General features: G+C 31.4%; 2 long non-coding RNA genes across 2 annotated transcripts; both read right to left on the bottom strand.

The window, feature by feature from the left end:
• Positions 1 to 4023: 4023 nt before the first annotated feature.
• Positions 4024 to 8206, bottom strand: LOC144432092 (uncharacterized). The gene is made up of 5 exons (XR_013480386.1): positions 8140 to 8206; positions 6229 to 6399; positions 5497 to 5595; positions 4469 to 4503; positions 4024 to 4105 (listed from the first exon to the last, which is right to left on the bottom strand). It is a non-coding gene; the product is annotated as an uncharacterized LOC144432092 (long non-coding RNA).
• A 5396-nt stretch (positions 8207 to 13602) lies between these two features.
• On the bottom strand, positions 13603 to 14656 carry LOC144432126 (uncharacterized). The gene is made up of 3 exons (XR_013480401.1): positions 14572 to 14656; positions 14212 to 14398; positions 13603 to 13668 (listed from the first exon to the last, which is right to left on the bottom strand). It is a non-coding gene; the product is annotated as an uncharacterized LOC144432126 (long non-coding RNA).
• Positions 14657 to 23550: the final 8894 nt, after the last annotated feature.

Here is a 23550-nt window from a genome sequence, read left to right as displayed (position 1 = left end):
TAAGTCATTGGCGGGCCGCACATATTTTTAAAAAGTTGAAAACCGAACGGATATTCCTTTTATAATAAAAATCAAGCAGTGATACATACATACATACAATAGAATATAGATTTATTTCCTCATTGCATTGCATTTCCGGCGCCATTGAAACCTTTGTACTTAGCATCAACTTTTCTGCGTTTTGTTGTCATTTGTCTAATTATAATTAAACTATAGGCTCATTAAACGAGTAATTGTGAATTTTATACTTGTTAGATTATAATATAATTTAGTCTACACGCGTCTCACAGTGAATTATGTAACATCATGTAATCGTCAAAACAGCTGTTTTGTTACTATAATTCAGTGAAGCGTCGCGGGTCGTAGGTTGCCGACCCCTGCCCTACTTGAACCAGTAACCGAACAAGAGGCCGTGGTTCGCCATATGATTGAGCTGCCTTAACAGCTTTTCTTTCCCCTGTGATAACTATTTAAATCCTTATGATATCCTAGAATGCGAATTGAGTAACAATTATTGACTAAACTTAGCCTATAAATTCATTCCTAATTTAAAAACTCTTTCCATTCATCAATGATTGTAAAAATCGATTCTTTCAACAAAATCGTTCCTCTGTTATAGATAAATATATGAATATAGTTTTATATATCATCTGATGAAAATACAAGGTTAACAATAGAATGACACCATCAAGTCATTATGTTCTGAATTCATCAAATTTAAAACAATACAATGTCAGATAGCTTGACAACAGCTACGATACCAGAAAGTCTCACAATTGATTAGCTAAACAAATAATAAAAATATAATTGAATTTTCACATAGTTCACGTATCTGGGTTGCATTCAAGGCTTAATGATCAATTAATCAACAATTTTTTTGTCTCTCAAATGCATGCATTTTGTCTCATATAGTTGCTTTTATTCATGAACTATTTATTTTTCTTTCTTATTACAGTAACTTATATATCGTTATCAAGTTACCATTTATCGCACAAGAAGAATGTACTAAAGCAGGTATGTGTAGATCACAAACAACAAACAAGTGCTTGTCAAACACTCAAAGAGTATGATATTAGCCGTTTGTTTTTCTATATACGCTTGGAAACCTGGCGATTGCAACGGCAGAATAATAACAATCATATACACAAAATTGGAAAATCCTCAATATTCACACCTGATATGTAAAATTAAATATGATGATGATGAAAAACATTACATGACACTCCTTTTTCTGTGCCATATTTATGATGAAGTTTGTTGTTGTGAGCTATAAAATAGTATTGAAAATAATATAATTTTGGGAAGACTAACTAAACTAAATGTACATCACTTATAAATAGTCTAGGTCGGGGTGGTCCAAATCCAGGCCCGCAGACCACACGTGGCCCGCAGCTTCATTATCTGTGGTCCGCATCGAATTCAGAGAGTAATCAAAAAAACGCATTTGGTGCTGTTTCGTCATAAAATTAACCAGAAAAATCTTTTGACATATTGTTACATCACTAATGTCACTGAATTGACGAGTGTTATGGCTAGCTATAGGAACTAGCGAAGTTGAATGATATTCTTGGCTAGTCTAAATTGTTAACTGAATTTCTATCTTTTTGGTTTGGAAAATATGATAACAATTTTGGCATTATTGAAAACCAAAAATTGAATGCGGAATCTATTAGCCTAGGTTGGCTATGCATGATAACTAAATATTAATGTTATGGCCTGACAATATAATTCATGCGGGTGTTTTTTGTAATCAGCCTAATCAGTATTACAAAAAAGCTGCCTATATGTCAGCTAATTTAGTAATTACCCTCCTGTACCTCACATTTGGTAATAAATCTATCTGCAGTTATTTTATAAACAATGTTGGTAACTTACATTTGCGGAAGCACTTTTTTCGTTATGAATAGTGTGAAATCTTACACCTAATGTAGATATATAAAGGGCGCAGGTTTTGTGGTTTTTGCAAATACTGATCAATGTTTTTTTTTTTGTATTGCACTGTTCACCTATTCTGGGCACTATTGTGGTTGTGGTCCGTGAACAGTACAAAAATAATTTTGTGGCGGAGCCGACAGCCTTAGACCCCCCTGGTCTAGGTTAAACACACATTACTCGTATCCAATAGCTTTTTTGTTCAAGATTCAACATAGTATTTCAAACTAGATGAAGGAAACATGGGTCTACTTCGTTTGCTCAAATCTTACAATAATAAAATGTTCATTTAACAGTATTCAACTATTCATATCCATTGAATTTTGATTTACTGAAAAATTATGATGACAAGATTGACAAGGCAATGCTTAAAAAATGAAAACACTCACCATACCAAAACGCACCATTTCAATTTAGTGTGTTCATAATAAAAATATTTCCTATGAAAGATATTCACTTGATTCATAAATATTTGTTTTATGAGAGAGCAGCACATCCTCACATATTCAACCACCCTGTAAACAAGTATGATAATAGATTAGAAACCATCTCATGCATCAAAAGATCCCAAAAAACAAGAACAAGATTCAAAGACTTGAGACCTAAGTCTTGTAAAATAGACTGATGACCCAGGGATGGTTCATGGGTTGAGAAGTAGGTAACTACTAAAAACACATAACGATGAGAACAACATTTATGGGCGGGTCAAATACTTGATTGTATTACCTTTTTACAATTGTAAAGCTATAAAACAAAAGTAAATATTTGTCTCAGAATTTTGTCAGAATTTTGTACTATTTCAGATTTTTCCTCTAAGTAAACGCTAACATTATTAAAATTTAAATCTGTTGCTAGATATCATATTTCCCGGCGAATAAGTCTACCCGGTAAATAAGACGAGGCCTGTTTTTAAGCCTGAAAAAATGGGTTTTTGGATATAACCTGCCAATAAGTCGGGATAATAAAATCGCATCAACATCAGAATCTCAAATTACCATGCAATGCCTCTTGAGCGGTCGCCACGTTTGCACATTGGTTAAAATAGCCTATAATGACGTTTTCTCGTAGCATAATATTCAATCCATAATAACTAACTATGAGAATTTAAACTGTCTTTAAATTTTAATCTAATTGTGTTCAACTCGCGATTGAGTCAACCTTAAAAGAACATTACCTAATACATAATAAGGCAACACCAGAAAAATGAAAATTATCATACTCGCCTGATAAGATGACCAAAAAAAAAAAACCCCAAAATCAGGGAAGCATTCAATAAACAGATGAAGGAATTCAAATGTGTTCAATAAAAATATTCATAACCATATTATTGGAATATTTGGATCAACAAATATGTATAAAAACGTGTATACATATTTATCACATATATGAATGTGTATTCAGTCTCACTAGTACTACAACGAGTATTTTTTTGAAAAGAGCTAAATTTAAATGGCAAAAAATTATTTTCATTATATTTAGTTAATTCCAAATGATTTAGAGCCCTTTTTAAGAGTATGGCATCAGTTATTAAAAAGCTATCCATTTATTATTTTATGGGAAATTGGGAGAGATTGATGCCTTAAAAAGTGGATTCTAAAAATATCTTCATCTTTTTTTGATCCAGAAGCAAGTAAGAGCTTACACTCTATATGATTAAGTTTTTATCAAGTAGATGATTTTTTCCATATGACTAGTATTTCAAATCATGGAATAAATTGTTTTGATATAAGGGTTACTGTTCACCTAGTCAGCAAATTAAAAATTTATTTAGATCATCCCATAATTCTGGGTCATCCTAAAAGATAGCTTATCTGCCTCCTGATATGGCTGAAATACCTAATATTTAAAGAAGACTTGCAAACATTTTGTGAACAATTATACCATGTTTGGAAGATTAGGGAATACATACAACAAAGGAAATAATGAATGTAAAAAAAAATAGTTGCATGTCAGTATAAAAATATGTTATTATTCAAAACGCAATCAGCCTCTTTGTGTGCAATGTAAGAGGAGGGGACAAGGATTTGTAGTATTAACTGATTTCGTTATAGCAATAATTTAATAACTAATCGAAAGATTAAAAATTTAGGACTCACAACCATTTGCTCCAAATTGGTCTTTCTTTCGTTCTGCTCTTTGCAAAATGTTGGGTCTCATCTTCTCGTTTATAATCCTGTGCAGGATTAATGTGAGAGTTATATAGCATTAGACTTTAAATAATATCAAGTTCACATACAACAATAGTCCTATGTATTTTTCCAGCAATATAATCCTCAATGCGATTTTAGTAAGACTATGTTTTGCGATTTCAGTAAGACTATGTTTGATAAGTTTCAAAAGTCCAGAACATATCTATACAAGTTTTTCTAGCCATTTGTAAAGGTCGGGGGGTGAAATTAATGAAAATTGAGCAATTCATATTTAATGGATCATAGTCCTACTTCTTGAGGAGGTATATATAAGAACATACTAAATAGAATTCAGACGAATTATGAAAAATAATGAATTGCAAAAGAACATTTATATTTAAACACACCTTTCATCTTTGAGTTTGAGTCTTGATGTTGAGAACTGTAAAGTTGAAAAAAAAATAGTCATATATATATTTTTGGAATATGGTGAGTAGGACCGAGAATTTCAAATAAAATATTCGAATTGAATAGAATAGTAAATTATTGGAATCGGTCAGACTGGAATTTTGAATCGTCGTCATCTTGTTTTATTAGCCTCAGATCAAGATGAATCCCTCCTTTTTTACTCATATCAAAATTTGAATATGCAATTATAACATGGAATCTTTTATCGTGTGAGTGTGTTATTGGTGAAATATGTTTTAAACTGTGTGTTATCGCTCATCAAACTGTTCAAGTGATAGATTACGTGTTTTCACTAATTCATGTGTCTGGAGGATCCATTACAATAAAACAGCCAATACAACTACATTTCTTCCCAAGTATTTGAGATTTGATCAGATTCAAAATAAATATTCGATTCGGATCTTAAATCATCAGATATTCAAAAATTAGATAAAATAAAATTCTGCTATTTTAAAAAAGTTTTTTGGGAGCTAACCAGCATATATATTCAATATAACAGCGAATTAATCATACCATGATAAATAATTACAAATGGAGAACCAATTACAGCATAAAAATAAACAAAGAGGTAATCTCATAGTAAGTTCAAGAATTCAAACTAAATAAATTATTGCAGTCTAAATAATCATTCAGACTTAGTTTATGCAAGAAGAGATACAATATCCTAAGCCAGAAAACCATAGATTTTATAGTATAAAAATGAATTAATAATATAGTTACAAAAAAAATATTGTGTCGAGTTTGGCTATATATATAGATATGTGAAGCAGTTTTTCCAACGCTTTTACGTCTCATGGCCACCTGTTTATCTTTCTAGTGGTATTATAGTGGTATTTTGATCAGTAGATTCCAAATCCAACTATGTTCAAATAATTCATGCTCATCCGCCAGTTGGGAACCGCTAATGTAAAGGCATGGAGATGGATCCAAACTAGCATCTGCTTGAAATGCAATTAAAAAAACAAACCTAATAACTTTCTCTGATGCTTGACTGAAGCCACAATTCTCCTGTTCATATTCATGTGATTTGATTGCTATCGAAGAAAGAAACAAGCTGAGCTAAAAACTAAGAGATAAAAATAAGAATTCAACTTTGAACAAATTCAGACATATAATATAGGCTTGACTTATGTATACATATTATATTATTCAAAGTTGGAAGCAAGAAAATTATCTACAGACCTTCTTTAAGAAAAGAACATTTCAAAAATAACTATACTAGTAGATTTTTGAATAAATATTTATGTTTAATATAATCCTGCAAAAGGTCAGCTTAGAATTTACCTTAAGTGCTGCCAGTTAAAAAAAATATATACTGAAACATAAGGATGTCCCTATCATTACCCTTTTCAGTAGAGCTGTATTCGAATAGCTTTTTCTAATTTCGATTAATCATAATTTATAGTGTGCAAAACTTGCTCGATATTTTTCGGTACGTCGTAGGTGGAGGTGCTGAAACGAAGGACGAATAAGCACTGCTGGTTGCCAGTAACCAACTTCGAGACCAACAACCGTCGGTGAAAATACACAGTCGGGATTTCACAATTGAGAAAAATTGAACTGCGGTCTACTGAAATCTCAGTCAACATCTACGTGCAACCTCATGCAAAAATGTTGTAGTCATATGATTTCATTTTTAGGTCAATCAAAGGGCGAAATATGACATCTAAAGCAGTTACAAACAATCTAATTTACTCACTTCTGGGGATTCAGTTGATTTATAAAATGGTGGCAAAAGAATTGAGAACTGAGATGAAAGAACGACATGACTGTGCTAAGTACAGATGTTGACATTGTTGTTGTTGTGGAAGCATTGGAACATTGAGCATATCAAGCCATGAATACGATTGCGAGTTTATTTTTCTTCCTCCTAGAAGAATGAAATATTTAGATTTGATTGATGAGTTAGGCCAGTGGTTCCAAACTAGGGTCCGCGGCCCTTTCGGGGTCCGCCAAGCAATTTCAGAGGGTCCGCGAAACAAATCTGTAATATGGCTAATAGCTTGATAATACAAAAATAAGTCCTTAAATTTGCAAATTCACATTCGTCGCCTTTGTTGCTTTACAATCACCGCTAAACTGATTATTCTCTTTCTGTTACGGTCACGCTGTCTCCATTGTGATGTCCCATAGCTCTGGGATCACAGAGAGAGTTCAAGTCATGTCACCAAAAGTTTACTAACTGCCGAGCTATAGCTAAGGCTGCCTTTTTGCACGTTCACCAAATATCGAAACAGGCTGGATGTCACACATGTCATTTGGAGTTGCGCTTTATATTCTTTTGTTTGTTTCACTATACGGTGGATTGATTTTTTTTATTGTTGTGATCTTACAATGTTTTGTTTAAGTGCACAAGGCCGGGTCATTGAAAAAAATTTTTTTCAAAAAGTTTAGGAACCACTGAGTTAGGCAAAGGTACAAAATAAGGCAATGTAATATAGATATTAAAAGGAGAAGTGACCCTATAAGACAGGGGTTGGCAACATTTGTCCCAAGTAATATAATCTGGCCTGCGGCGCTTCACTGAATTATAGGCTACTAACAAAATAACTGTTTTGATGATTGTGAATTACTCGTTTAATGTGTCTATAATTCAATTATAATTTTTTGAGAAGTAAAAATAACATGATCTCTTTCAACGAAGTAGTGAAATAGTAAGTATATTTGTGAGCTTTCGTTAGATCATGGTCTAACTTCTTCAAACAATCTAGATACAACAGCAATTATTTGAGATGGATGGACAATGAGGAAATAAATCTATATACTATTCGAGAGATCAAGGCTTGATTATTATTATAAAAAGTTTTTATCTTCTTTATAGAAAACTCTATCCAAATTTGACAAACCATGCAAAAAAAATTAACATTGATGTTTTAAAGTACATATGCATGCAAACAATTATTTTATTAAATGAACATTAGAAGAACAAGCTGAGAACTCATATTAGTGATTCCCATTTGGTAAATGTTTTACTTTGGCTTCATCCAGTGTTCCATTTAGAAAAGTGTGATGCAATGCAACATAAAGTGTAACATTTAATATCATTTGTAAATTTTTTTTTCTTTAAGTAAGTCGACCAAGTTCAGTTCATGAGTTGGCTCGTGTTAGAAAGAACAAGCTGAAAACTCGTATTAGTGATTCCCAATTATTAAATGTTTTACTTTGGCTTCACCCAGTGTCCCTTTTAGAAAAGCGTGATGCAACAAAAAGTGTCACATTTAATGCCATTTGTAAGTCAAGTTGAGTTCAGGAGTTAGCTCGCGTTGCTTAAAATTTAACTTCTGATCTGTGTGACAAAAATGTTGATTCATCAGCCATTCGTTCGGTTTTTAACTTTCTAAAAGTTTTTATGTGGCCCGCCAATGACTCGCAATCCTTAATTATGGCCCACGAGCGACAAAAGGCTGCAGACCCCTGCTATAGGACAACCTAATTACATTGAGATCCATAGCTATCTTATGTCCGTCCTGAGCCGCTATATTTGAGGAATCTATTAATATCACTTATGTCATATTTCCTTAAATATCGTGAACATACCTGTTAGATTTTGATAATACTTACCAAAAAATCAACCTCAAAACATCTTTCTATCTAAAACAAGATAACTTACCGACATGTCACAATCTCGTCTTTTCAGCCTGAACACAAGGCTGTTGTGAGTTCCAGACAAATTCCCTAAAATGGAAACCAATAGTGATGTCAGCAAACAAGTTTATTAACCACTCTCAATATGGTTCCATAGCCATTACATGAAGGTGACCTCGGCCTCTCTAGGTGGTCATGAATTGTTGATCCCTTGGGTGCTAGCCTATGAGCAAAGCCTTTTTCTAAGTGACCACTTCAATTTACAGTATTTTGTTTCTTTGATCAAAATGTATTTATTTTTTTGTTCTCGATTGTTAGCTTTTTTATCTTTAGATGTGGAAAACAAAATAACTGATTTAAATATGTTAAAACTGCAGAGTCGGGGTCATTCACCACAATAAAGGGGGCATCGATTATGTACTACAGGGTAGTCCAAACCGCGGCCCGACGACACATTCCGTTTGGCCCTCAGAGCAATGTTAGTGTGCACTAAATTATTGGCAGGTATTTGTATTTATTGGCAGAACATTTTTGAGTTATTTTTAAACTATTCCAACTAGAAATAGCCTTATTTCTAATCCCGATGTTGAGGTTCATGTTTGATTTCAGTGTTTTATCTATAAGCATCAAGATAGTACCAATATGGGAATGACGGTACAAGGAGAATGTATTGTCTTTTGCCGACAGGACCAAGCCTATGAGATGGGTCAATCTTTTTATCTAAACTTCGTACCTTAAGCTCGCGTCAAGAAACTCCTCATTTGGAGAGATGTTTTTTACTTTTATTTCAGTAAAGACACTCCTCTATTTTCAAGCGTTGGCCATGTGACAGCAATGACGGACCACAGAGCTGACTTAGCGCCACGCGATCCAGTATTTTTTAGCTGTGTCCAGAATTCCAACTTAGGAAGACTGGTTGTTTTTTGACAATAGCACCAGGACTGGCTATGCTACGAGTAATAAAATTAGTCACTGCAAATATAACAATTCATCATACAATGAGCGTAAAAAAGGTGACTGAGGTAAACGGCGAGAAAACGACTTTCCCAACCAACAACAACGATAAACCACTTAGTCTGGTGTGTTTTCAAGTACTGTATATTCTCTCGCATATAGGCCAAGTTTAAAACTCCAAAAATAAGTTCCCAAATTGAGGGTCCGGCTTATATGAGCATAACTCAGACTACAATACAAAACGAAATGACATGTGATCGCTTGTACAATTGTGATTGTACTCTCGTCCTAAATCACATAATGCCGCCCAAATAACGCCAACCTTTTTTTATCTTTATGATATGTTATCTTTTTTAGTGGGCTGATTAGAATAATGATTAGAATATTTACATTACTGATAATAACTTTTCAGTCATGACCATACATGAAATGTCTTAATACATTCTACCGGACAAAGATACAACTCGATTCTATTTATAGAACTAGATTTTCTGCCGATTTCTTTCTGTAAACTTCAAATACGTCATTTTAAATGTTATTACCGATAATATCTTTTCAGTCATGACCATACATGAAATGGCTTATTACATTCTACCGCACAGAGATACAACTCGATTCTATTTATAGAACTAGCGTTTTCTACTCGCCGCATTAACTTCAAAAACTTCACTTTAGAATGGATGTTATTACCGATAATACCTTTTCAGTCATGACTAGGGCTGGGCAAAATATTCGAATACCGAATAGCGAATATTAAATTATTCGAATGGCATTTTACTATTTACCTACAACGCTCGCTAACAGACAAAAGCGACAGATTTGAAAAATCGTCTTTGGGTTGTGGTGTTATTTGTTTTCTTTGCGTTTCAATCCTTTATTTCAATTTCCTATTTTGCAAAAAAGGTACCGACACGGTTCCCTAAATTTGGAAACTTCAAATCAGATGACGTATTTAAAATAAATATCCCAGATTTTAAACTCGGTATGATTGGCGGCACGTGATTAGCCGTTTCATGCATGAACCAAACAGAAATTTGTTTAACAAAAATTAAAAGTTGAAATAACTTTCGCATGAAACCATACATGGTATAGCACGAACAAGCTATGACCAGAAAAGAAATGGCAGGTAATAGTTCTTTTAATGTACTTCCAAAAAATTCTTTAGTGATCCCTTTCATTCTTGACCAATTGATGTTTCGAAAATGTAAACATTTTACTCGGGCATGCATGGTGGGTGGAGTGCAGAAATCGTGAACAGGGGAATAACGTAAAATCAATCGTGAATTTCGATGTAACAACGCGCACTGTCTCGTTTACGAATTGTTGTATCATCGGAAATGATTACATTCGTTATATTTTGAGCATTTTTGCACTAATAAATAGGGCGTGACATTATCAAAATCCTCAAGAGAAGTAAAAGTGAATTTGCAAATTCCGTAAATAAAATTATGAATTTACTCTGTAACGATATTAGCTATAATGATCGCGGGGTTTGTTGAAAGAAAATGTCGGAACTTGAAAGAGTTAGGTATAATTAGCGTCTGGCCATCTATTAGGCACAAAAGTAGAAAAAGGGCTTTTTTTTCAGCATCAGGTCGCATATGTAAATTATTATTCAAGAAGCGCTTTTCATTAACTTCATCTCGCCATATGGCCACGCAGAAATGCCTTTATTGCAGAATTATTTAGTCACTATTTTAAATCAACATTCGGGATTGCGCAATCGCAGCTTTGTGAGGTTTATCTGTAAAGTAACATAGACACCATAGAAAAGCATAGCAATGTTAATTACGGTATTGTCCAAATAAATATCTGCATCCCGGTATCGATAATAATATAACCGTTCGCTTGATATTGTAACGGTGAATTTACAAACGTTGATAAGTAATATGAAAGCCAACGCAAATGATAAAAATTAGAATAAATTTGGGTTTTGAAATCAATCAGCCGACGTGAACGCACGGGTAAACGCGAAATATAAACTTTGATGTCCGCCGAACCGAAAGAATTAATACTTGCAAAAAACAGAAGGGGCGGTAATATAGATCATTGGTTCCCAACCGCCGGTCCGCGAAGCTTTTTTGCCGGTCCGCGAAAAAATTTTGGTGTTTTGTTGTTTTTATGCCGTCTAAATCGCTTTACCGAGGACGAGGTCGCGTTGGTTTATTACGCAATTTCTCTTCCGCCGTCATATTGCGACATCTTGGCGCCGAGTAATCATACTTTTCGCTTTTTCGGCTCCGATTCATCTCGAATGCGCTCCGATCTCTTTGACGAGGTCGATTTATTACGCAATTTCTCTTCCGCCGTCATATTGCGACGTCTTTCGCGACATCTTGGCGCCAAGTAATCACACTTTTTGCTCATCGTAAATGCGCTCCATCGAATCTCGCAAGATTCAGAAACCTAAAAATTGGCACGCGTGCTTTTTCTGTTTCGCATGCTTTTCCTGATTAATATGACCACCCAAATAAAACGTTACGCATATTTCTTTGTTCAAACTAAAAAACAGTCAAGAAAAGTATAATACTACAGTAAAATATGGCAGGTGGTCACGAGGAGCGCAAAAAAGCATGGGCCGCTGAGATCTTTCCCAGTATCTTGAGCAGACAAAGTCGGATTTTGAGCCTGGTGCCAAATTACCGACGACTTTGTCATTGTAATGTAAATTCATTCCGTTTGAAGCATCGATCAACTGCAGAGGGATTAATATGATGAACCCAATGAAAAAGCTCGATTCAAATTGTGATTCTACTTTACAGTCCAGATTTAAAAAAGAATCACTGTCACAATTTTGGATATCTCTTGATAACGAATACCCATCGCTAAGTAATCGAGCAATCAAACTGTTGTCCGTATTTTCAACGAGTTACTTATATTTTTATTACTTATATATAAAAATATTTTCATCACTAGCTTCAATTAAAGCGAAGCAAGGAAATTGGCTGCACGCCGCTGCAGGGCTACGTGTTGCAGAAACTTCCTTGAGGCATCGTTTGCAATCCTATATTGGAAACTAAACAGCAGCAAAATTTTCACTAGAGTTAATTGCGTTTGTACATGATTTGACATGTACATGTTTTTTATGTGAGATGTTTTATGTGTGCCTTTCTTACTCATAATGGGCGCCCAGCACCAAAGCATTACGCAAATATTTTTGGCCGTCACATTATTTGATAGTTTTTCTTGTGCCTTTTTTTGTCTAGACTCTAGATGCATATTAAGTGCCCGACATTGCATTGTATTACGTAAATACATGTTATTCTTTTATGTTCCGGTCATTTCAATTTTTTGCCGGTCCGCCAGTACATTTAATTTAATTTTACCGGTCCGCCAGGGTAGAAAGGTTGGGAACCACTGATATAGATTATATATCGCCGCAAAAACGGTAACGATGACAAAAACAATCAGCGATTCTGACGAAATTAACCAGTAAAAAAACGCTTTGTATCCGATTTTTCAATGTCTTTATTAATTTCCAAAGGGAGTATCGACCGACGTTCTGGGCCTCCTATTATAGATAAAAAATATTCATTATTCGACTATATTCGTTATTGTTAGAAATATTTGAATTATTCGATTCGAAAAAAATATTCGATTTTGCCCACCCCTAGTCATGACCATACATGAAATGGCTTATTACATTCTACCGGACAGAGATAGAACTAGCGTTTTTGCAGGATTTTTGGTGTTTTCACATGGTTTTTGGTGTTTTTAGACGGTTTTTCACTGAATATCTTTTCAGTCATGACCATACATGAAATGGCTTTTTACATTCTACGGGACGGAGATACAACTTTTAACAATATAATTTTCAATTTTGCGAGGTAATGGAAATAAATGTAAAATGAGAAGCCCTGAAAGAAAATGGCGGAAATGTCCTCCACGCAACCATGCAAATGTGTTGAACAATTTGAGGCGTAGGGTCGCACAGAAGATAAACAATCAAATTGCCGATTTTATTTATCGTTGTGATTACAATATGTGGCAAAGCGCTAAAATTCGTTTGAATAAACACTGCGATGAGGGCGAAAAGTGGCTATTATTTGAAAATCAACCGGAAAAGTATCTGAATACTTTGATATCCTTCACTGTGATAGGTGCCTAGACCTGTTACGATTCGTAGGGTCAGCTTATATGCAATTTTTTTTTATAAAATCGCCGTTTTAAGACAGTTTTTAGGAAGTCGGCTAATATGCCGATCCATCACGAAAAAATATAATTTGAAGAGACAAACCAAACATGAGATAATACCACAGTATTTCTCGGGAAGCAATTTTGAAATAACTGAACCTTACTGATAGCTTTATATATCTTTCTTACAAAACTGAGACATCGTCGAAAGTTTTGGCGGCCCGTCAACTTCGCAACCTTGGACCACCCTGATGTACTACAAGTAAAATCATATATGAAAAATATAGAATCATACTGTAACAGAAACAATTTCATATATCAAACCTGGAAGAAGACAAACCGAGCGAAACCAGAGTATCATTCAGTGGTGGAAGTTGATCATAGGATAAAAGAGCTTCACAGCTGTACAAAAACTTCTGGCAACTCCTGATTCTTCACCAGGTTCTTTTTTAAATATTACTTTCACCTTGGTAAAAGAAAAAGAAAAGTTTCAACAATGTTAGTCCTAGTAATGGAAAGATTTTAATAGCCATTTTCAGATTTTTCTATGAATAAGTCTTTGTAGAAGCAGGTAATTATATGTAGAAAAATCTTTTTGGAGGAACTACATCGTCTCTGATTCATAATTGCTTACCCCATTTAATGCACCCCGGGTGAGCCAGTCTATAATCCTATTATTTCCAGTTCATATTTTACATCAATTTTGAACAGAACATTTTATGACAAAACTCGTGGTATATGTCAACGAGTCGTATGTGAACACGAAGCATAGATTAGTAACATAAGGAAATCATAATGAAAGTAAAAAAGTTTGTGTGGGGCCTCGCCCGGAGTGTACGGCGTGAATAAGCTCTGTATTAAATTGCACAGTGTTTTTCAAAATACCACACAAACTCGCCAGCAACTAATAGTGTAATATCGATGAATTATTTCTTACATCAAATGAATCAAAAAAAAAAAATTAAAAAAAAATTATGCAGTAAACGTTTCTTTCTAACCCTCTACTCACTCGTTGAACAGTCAAAGGTTGAGTTGAGGATGTTAAAGATGACATTTCAGATCTTCTGCAATAATGTTAATTCAATTGTTTTAATTTTGAACACTGAGACGATGTTCTGTTTCTATGTCCAATTGAAGTTCGGCAGATTAAGAATTTCACAGTATTTCCATTTTCTTGCGGATTTCACTTGCCGTACCTTGTATGAAAATATATAATTTAATAGTTTATTCTGCCTGTTATTTAGATATGAATTGATTTTTATTTCACAATAAATTCCTGATTGAAATTTTGCAGAACAATGAAATCACTAAAATGAAAACTAAGCTCATTCCAATAACTATTGAATGATATTTGACTGTATTTTCACACCTTCATATCTTTTGCTGGTTGATTTTTTGTCTTCTGGGTATCGGTTCTTACAATTTCTGTTTGGGCAGAAGGTGCCATGACTGAAATATGAAATAAAAATATTATGACAAATATAATATCTATCATAGGATAAAGGTACACCAAGCTTGAGTGATACTGCAATGGCGACTATATATGTTAAAGAGAGCATCCATATTTTAATGAACTGGTATTCAATGCTTGTTTTGTAACACTCATTCCAAATAATCAAGATGCATCTATGAACTAGCAATAGACAATTCACTGTCTAATTCAATTTTTACAATGAATAATTATTTTTTGTACGATACATATAAAAATACGACTAGTACATTTCTAATGCAACTCAAGAACTCACGAACTTACAAAAAGAATATATATGTTTGCTTCAAACTTAAGTTAGAGATAAAATCGTCAAACAAGGTTAATAATATATTTTAGAGATATATTACTAGACCATGGATATTTGCCATAACTGTAGTCAACATGCAATGACTTCTATCATGATAAATAAAAACATTCAATCCGATAAATATATTTGGTATTCTTATTAAAATCAGATTTAGAAATTAGAATACAAACAAATTTTGTTTTCAATTAGGTAAGTCGTATTTTTCAGAATGTTTTATTCTATACAAAGGAAGATTATATTACCACTTGCAATTCGACTCCGTTATAATTATAGAAACTAGCAGCATCAATCATCAGAAGTATTGAAAAGTACAAACAATGGGACAAGTTATATTGCTGAGTATTATATTGCTGAGTAAAGGTAGAGGAAAATGCATATTCATGCACGAATATATACCATTGCTATATACCATGCACAAATATAGTATACCATCGCTATTAGGGAATTGCAATAATTTTAAGACTTTAAAAAAGTAATACTCATCTGAGCCCACAAAATAGGTCCCGGTACCTTTTCACAAAATATTCATTTGTATTTTTCTATGTTTGAACTGTTGCTGTTGCGGTCTACGTAGAAAAAATGAGCCCTTCAGAACTATGTGCAGCAAGATGGCGGAGATCGGAACGTAGTATGTGTACCAGGTTAGGATTAGGCCATAATTTAAATCCAATTTTTCTTATTTCAGTTCTAGTATGAGTTCAGGGACTAGCCAGGTGACTCCCTCAGTATTTGTGCTTCAAATTATAGCCTAACCCTAACCAGGAACACATACTACGTTCCGGTGTCCGCAGTCTTGTTGCACATACTTCTGGAGTACCGAAAAAAAAAATTATCCAAAGAACATGAAATGTATTAGTATCATTTGTGTGTTGGAACAGTCAAAAATAGGATATAGAGTCTCAAACTCTATTTACCTAGGGGCCACTGAGGCAGAGTCTGTGTGGGTTTGGGCCGCATCAGGTTTTCCGCAATAAAAGCTTACTAATAATAAACTAAAAAAATAAATGAAGAGAATATGAATTGATAATGTGATTGTGACGAAAACATCCGAGAAAATCTAAAATTTGCGAACTTATAACTTGAAATAAATGTCCTAATAATTAACCATACGAACAGGGGCCATAAACTATCGTCCTGCAGGCCTTAATTGTCCACTGGGCCGCAAGTTTGAGACTACTAATAGAGAGAAAAGATGAAACCATTGTCGATATGATTTGTCAAGAAATGAAGGTACCGTAGTCTGCAAAACTTAGGAGTTGACTTTTATTTTTTCAGTCTCTCCTTTGCCTGCGAAATTGAAAATAAATATTCAAAAAAGAAACTGAAACCTTTTTTTCTACATAAAATAGCATGTTACATAAAATAGTATTCACATCAAATTTGAAATGTTATAAATTCATAAAATACTTCTCAGGAGTGGGAATGGAAAACATAATTTCAATGAGAATAGAGTCAGCCGTACTCAAGAGTTGGCGCTCCAGAAGTAGGCTACGTGTACCAATATGGAGGTAACCAATTTTATTCGCCTACCTAACATCAAGTTGTGAATAGGGACTAAATCTATGGGCAGGGGGTATATTCACTTGCCTAAAACAAACAGTTCCTGAACTCGTTATAGAACTGAAATAAGAAAAATCTGAATAAAATTATGGCTTAAACCTAACCTGGTACACACACTACGGGAGTAGCCAAAGATTCAAGTATTGAGAATATTAAGAATTGAACAAAGTAGTTCTCATAAAAACTGATAGAATATAGGCATGAGTGCGATCTTTGTCAGTCTTCTTTAATCCATGGAGCAGTCAATTGCAATACCTTGTCTGGGACTGTTATACCTTCTTTCTGATTTTGTAGATAATTCATATCACCTACTTGTAACAGCAGATAGTAAATAAGAAATATAATATATTTTTTAAATGTTACCAAATAGGATAAAATCTAACGATCACATGAATGCATATTGCATTATACATGCATGTAATAAATACATATAATCACATGCATGCATATTGCATCCAATTTTGTATATAGTCTAATAGGTTGATTGGAGGTAAATTCAACAAGATTCGAAAAATAGTTGTCCATATATTGTATTAAATTTATTCCAAATGAATTGAAGCCCTTTTTTTTAGAGTTTGGCATCAGTTATAAAAATAGTTATATCTAAAATATTCAATATACAGATAAAAGAATTTAAACACATTGAATAAATATAAGCATACCCATATTATTAGAATATTTGGATCAATAAATATGTATAAAGACGTGGATACCTAGCTAAATTTGAAGAATATTAAAAAAACATTTTCATGATATTATTAAGTTAATTCCAAATAAATTGAAGCCCTTTTTAAGAGATTGGCATCAGTGTTTAAAATGACTATCCATTTATCAAGCTAGGGAGACATTGATGCCTTAAAAGGTGAATTCTAAAATTTTTCTAATCTTTTTTGATCTAGAGGCGACCAAAAGATACTAATCAATAAGATTATCAGAAAAACCTTGAAAAATAAATTTGAGAAAGTTTGAGAAAAATATGACTTGATATTAAATACAAATAAATTCAAACATGTTGAGTAAAAATAATCATACTGATGATATAACTGGATTAAAAAATATGTATAAAAACGTGTATATCTAACTGAATTTGAAGAAGATTGAAAAATTATTTTCCTGATATTAATTTAATTCCAAATAAATTGAAGCCCTTTTTAAGAGATTGGCATTAGTTTTTAAAATGACTATCCATTTATCATGCTATGGGGAATAGGGAGACATTGATGCCTTAAAAAGTGGATTCTAAAATTTTCCTCATATTTTTTGATCTAGTGGCGACCAAAAGATACTAATCAATATGATTACCACAAATAACTTGAAGAAATAGATTTGAGAAAGTTTGAGAAAAATATGACTTAATATTAAAATATTCAATATACAGACAAATAAATTCAAACATGTTCAGTAAAAATAATCATAATCATATCGATGGCATAATTGGATTAATAAATATGTATAAAAACGTGTTTATCTAGCTAAATTTGAAGAAGATTGAAAAATTATTTTCATGATATTAAGGTTATTCCAAATAAATTGAAGCCCTTTTTAAGAGATTGGCATCAGTTTTTAAAATGACTACCCATTTATCATGCTATGGGGAATAGGGAGACATTGATGCCTTATTAAAATGTGGATTCTAAAATTTTCCTCATATTTTTTGATCTAGTGGCGACCAAAAGATACTAATCAATAAGATTATCACAAATAACTTGAAAAATAAATTTGCGGAAGTTTGAGAAAAATATGACTTACCGTTAATATCAAAATATTTAATATACAGACAAATATATTCAAACATGTTCAGTAAAAATATTCATATTGGTGGCATAATTGGATTAATAAATATGTATAAAAATATGTATATTATGCTAAATTTGAAGAAGATTAAAAAATTATTTTCATGATATTAAGTTAATTCCAAATAAATTGAAGCCCTTTTTAAGAGATTGGCATTATTTTTTAAAATGACTATCCATTTATCATGCTATGGGAAATAGGGAGACATTGATGCCCTAAAAAGTGGATTCTAAAATTTTCCTCATCTTTTTTGATCTAGTGGCGACCAAAAGATACTAATCAATACGATTACCACAAATAACTTGAAGAAATAGATTTGCGAAAGTTTGAGAAAAATATGATTTAAGATTAAAATATTTAATATACAGACAAATAAATTCAAACATGTTGAGTAAAAATAATCATATTCATATCGGTGGCATAATTGGATTAATAAATATGTATAAAAATATGTATATTATGCTAAATTTGAAGAAGATTAAAAAATTATTTTCATGATATTAAGTTAATTCCAAATAAATTGAAGCCCTTTTTAAGAGATTGGCATTATTTTTTAAAATTACTATCCATTTATCATGCTATGGGAAATAGGGAGACATTGATGCCCTAAAAAGTGGATTCTAAAATTTTCCTCATCTTTTTTGATCTAGTGGCGACCAAAAGATACTAATCAATACGATTACCACAAATAACTTGAAGAAATAGATTTGCGAAAGTTTGAGAAAAATATGATTTAAGATTAAAATATTTAATATACAGACAAATAAATTCAAACATGTTGAGTAAAAATAATCATATTTATATCGATTACATAATTGGATTAGTAAATATGTATAAAAATGTGTATATCTAGCTAAATTTGAAGAAGATTAAAAAATTATTTTCATGGTATTAATTTAATTCCAAATAAATTGAAGCCCTTTTTAAGAGATTGGCATTAGTTTTTAAAATGACTATCCATTTATCATGCTATGGGGAATAGGGAGACATTGATGCCTTAAAAAGTGGATTCTAAAATTTTCCTCATATTTTTCGATCTAGTGGCGACCAAAAGACACTAATCAATATGATTACCACAAATAACTTGAAGAAATAGATTTGAGAAAGTTTGAGAAAAATATGACTTAATATCAAAATATTTAATATACAGACAAATAAATTCAAACATGTTCAGTAAAAATAATCATAATCATATCGATGGCATAATTGGATTAATAAATATGTATAAAAACGTGTTTATCTAGCTAAATTTGAAGAAGATTGAAAAATTATTTTCATGATATTAAGTTAATTCCAAATAAATTGAAGCCCTTTTCAAGAGATTGGCATCAGTTTTTAAAATGACTACCCATTCATCATGCTATGGGGAGACACATTGATGCCTTAAAAAGTGGATTCTAAAATTTTCCTCATATTTTTTGATCTAGTGGCAACCAAAAGATACTAAATAACTTGAAGAAATAGATTTGCGAAAGTTTGAGAAAAATATGATTTAAGATTAAAATATTTAATATACAGACAAATAAATTCAAACATGTTGAGTAAAAATAATCATATTCATATCGATGACATAATTGGATTAATAAATATGTATAAAAATGTGTATATCTAGCTAAATTTGAAGAAGATTAAAAAATTATTTTCATGATATTAAGTTATATCCAAATAAATTGAAGCCCTTTTTAAGAGATTGGCATCAGTTATTAAAATGACTATCCATTTATCAAGCTACTGGAAATAGGGAGACATTGATGCGTTAAAAAGTGGATTCTAAAATTTTCCTATCTTTTTTGATCTAGTGGCAACCAAAAGATACTAATCAATATGATTATCACAAATAACTTGAAAAATGAATTTGCGAAAGTTTAAGAAAAATATGACTTACCAGTAATGTCAAAATATTCAATAAATTCAAACATGTTCAATAAAAATATTCATAATCATATTGATGGCATAATTGGATTAATAAATATGTATAAAAATGTGTATATCTAGCAAAATTTGATAATTAAAAAATTATTTTCATGATATTAGGTAATTCCAAATAAATTGAAGAACTTTTTAGGAGATTGGAATCAATTTTTAAAATGAATATCTATTTGTCATGCTATGGGAAATAAGGGGACATTGATGCCTTAAAAAGTAGATTCTAAAATTTTCCTCATATTTTTTGATCTAGTGGCGACCACTAATCAATATGATTATCACAAATAACGTGAAAACGAATTGGGAAAGTTTGAGAAAAATATGACTCCATAACAAAATGTTCAATATACGGACAAATAAATTCAAACATGTTAAGTAAAAATAATCATACCTATATCCATGACATAATTGAATTAATCAATCAATATGTATAAAAATGTGTATATTAAGCTAACTTTGAAGAAGATTAAAAAATTATTTTCATGATATTAAGTTAATTCCAAATAAATTGAAGCCCTTTTTAAGAGACTGGCATCAGTTTTTGAAATGACTATCCATTTATCATGCTATGGGAAATAGGGAGACATTGATGCATTAAAACATGGATTCTAAAATTTTCCTCATATTTTTTGATTTAGTGGCGACCTAAAGACACTAATCAATATGATTATCACAAATAACTTAAAAAATAAATTTGCAAAAATTTGAGAAAAATATGACTTAATATCAAAATATTCAATATACAGAAAAATAAAGTCAAACATGTTAAGTAAAAATAATTATAATCATTCCGATAGCATAATTGGATCAATAAATATGTATAAAAACGTGTATTTCTAGCTAAATTTGAAAAAGATTATAAAATTAGTTTCATGATATTAAGTTAAATCCAAATAGATTGAAGCCCTTTTTAAGAGATTGACATCAATTTTTAAAATGAATATCCATTTGTCATGCTATGGGAAATAAGGGGACATTGATGCCCTAAAAAGTGGATTCTAAAATTTTCCTCATCTTTTGGATTTCTAGTGGCGACCAAAAGATACTAATCAATGTGATTATCACAAACAACTTGGAAAAAAATTTGCTAAAGTTTCAGTAAAATATGACTTAATATCAAAATATTCAATATACAGACAAATAAATTCAATAATGTTCAGTAAAAATAATCATAATCATATCGATGGCATAATTGGATTAATAAATATGTATAAAAACGTGTTTATGAAGCTGAATTTGAATAAGATTAAAAAATTATTTTCATGATATTAAGTTTATTTCAAATAAATTGAAGCCCTTTTTAAGAGATTAACATCAGTTTTTACAATGACTATCTATTTATCATTCTATGGGAAATAGAGAGACATTGATGCCTTAAAAAGTGGATTCTAAAATTTTCCTCATCTTTTTTGAACTAGTGGCGACCAAAAGATACTAATCAATATGATTATCACAAATAACTTGAAAAAAAATTTGCAAAAGTTGGAGAAAAATATGACTTAATATCAAAATATTCAATTTACAGACAAATAAATTCAAACATGTTAAGTAAAAATAATCATAATCATATCGATGACATAATTGGATAAATATGTATAAAAACATGTAGATCAAGCTAAATTTGAAGAAGATTGAAAAATTATTTTCATGATATTAAGTTAATTTCAAATAAATTGAAGCCCTTTTTAAGAGATTGGCATCAGTTTTTTTTAAATGACTATCCAATTATCATTCTATGGGAAATAGGGAGATATTGATGCCTTAAAAAGTGGATTCTAAAAATTTTTCTCATCTTTTTTGATCTAGTGGCAACCAAAAAATATTATTCAAAGTGATTATCACAAACAACTTGGAAAAAAATTTGCAAAAGTTTCATTAAAATATGACTTAATATCAAAATATTCAATATACAGACAAATAAATTCAAACATGTTCAGTAAAAATATTCATAATTATATCGATGGCATAGCATAATTGGATAAATAAATATGTATAAAAACGTGTATTTCTAGCTAAATTTGAAGAAGATTAAAAATTATTTTCATGATATTAAGTTAATTCCAAATAAATTGGAGCCCTTTTTAAGAGATTGGCATCAGTTTTTAAAATGACTATCCATTCATCATGCTATGGGAAATAGGGAGACATTGATGCCTTAAAAGTAGATTCTAAAATTTTCCTCATATTTTTTGATCTAGTGGCGACCAAAAGATACTAATCAATATGATTACCACAAGTAACTTAAAAAAAAATCTGCAAAAGTTTGAAAAATATGTCTCAATATCAAAATATTCAATATACAGACAACTAAATTCAAACATGTTCAGTAAAAATAATCATAATCATGTCGATGGCATAATTGGATTAATAAATATGTATAAAAATGAGTATATCTAGCTAAATTTGAAGAAGATTAAAAAATTATTTTCATGATATTAAGTTTATCCATAAATTGAAGCTCTTTTTAAGAGATTGGTATCAGTTTTTAAAATGACTATCCATTTATCAAGCTACTGGAAATAGGGAGACATTGATGCCTTAAAAAGTGGATTCTAAAATTTTCCTATCTTTTTTGATCTAGTGGCGACCAAAAGATACTAATCAATATGATTATCACAAATAACTTGAAAAATAAATTGGGAAAGTTTGAGAAAAATATGACTCCATAACAAAATGTTCAATATACGGACAAATAAATCCAAATAAATTGAAGCCCTTTTTAAGAGACGGGCATCAGTTTTTGAAATGACTATCCATTTATCATGCTATGGGAAATAGGGAGACATTGATGCATTAAAACATGGATTCTAAAATTTTCCTCATATTTTTTGATTTAGTGGCGACCTAAAGATACTAATCAATATGATTATCACAAATAACTTGAAAAATAAATTTGCAAAAATTTGAGAAAAATATGACTTAATATCAAAATATTCAATATACAGAAAAATAAATTCAAACATGTTCAGTAAAAATATTTATAATCATTCCGATAGCATAATTGGATCAATAAATATGTCTAAAAACGTGTATTTCTAGCTAAATTTGAAGAAGATTAAAAAATTATTTTCATGATATTAAGTTTATTCCAAATAAATTGAAGCCCTTTTTAAGAGATTAACATCAGTTTTTAAAATGACTATCCATTTATCATTCTATGGGAAATAGTGAGACATTGATGCCTTAAAAAGTGGATTCTAAAATTTTCCTTATCTTTTTTGAACTAGTGGCGAGTGGCGACCGAAAGATATTGCTAAAGTTTCAGTAAA

The sequence above is a fragment of the Styela clava genome, chromosome 14, assembly GCF_964204865.1.
Source record: "Styela clava chromosome 14, kaStyClav1.hap1.2, whole genome shotgun sequence".
In the NCBI taxonomy this organism is placed as follows: domain Eukaryota; kingdom Metazoa; phylum Chordata; class Ascidiacea; order Stolidobranchia; family Styelidae; genus Styela; species Styela clava.
Note: the sequence above shows the minus strand (reverse complement) of the source record. Positions and strands in the feature narration are given on the sequence as shown.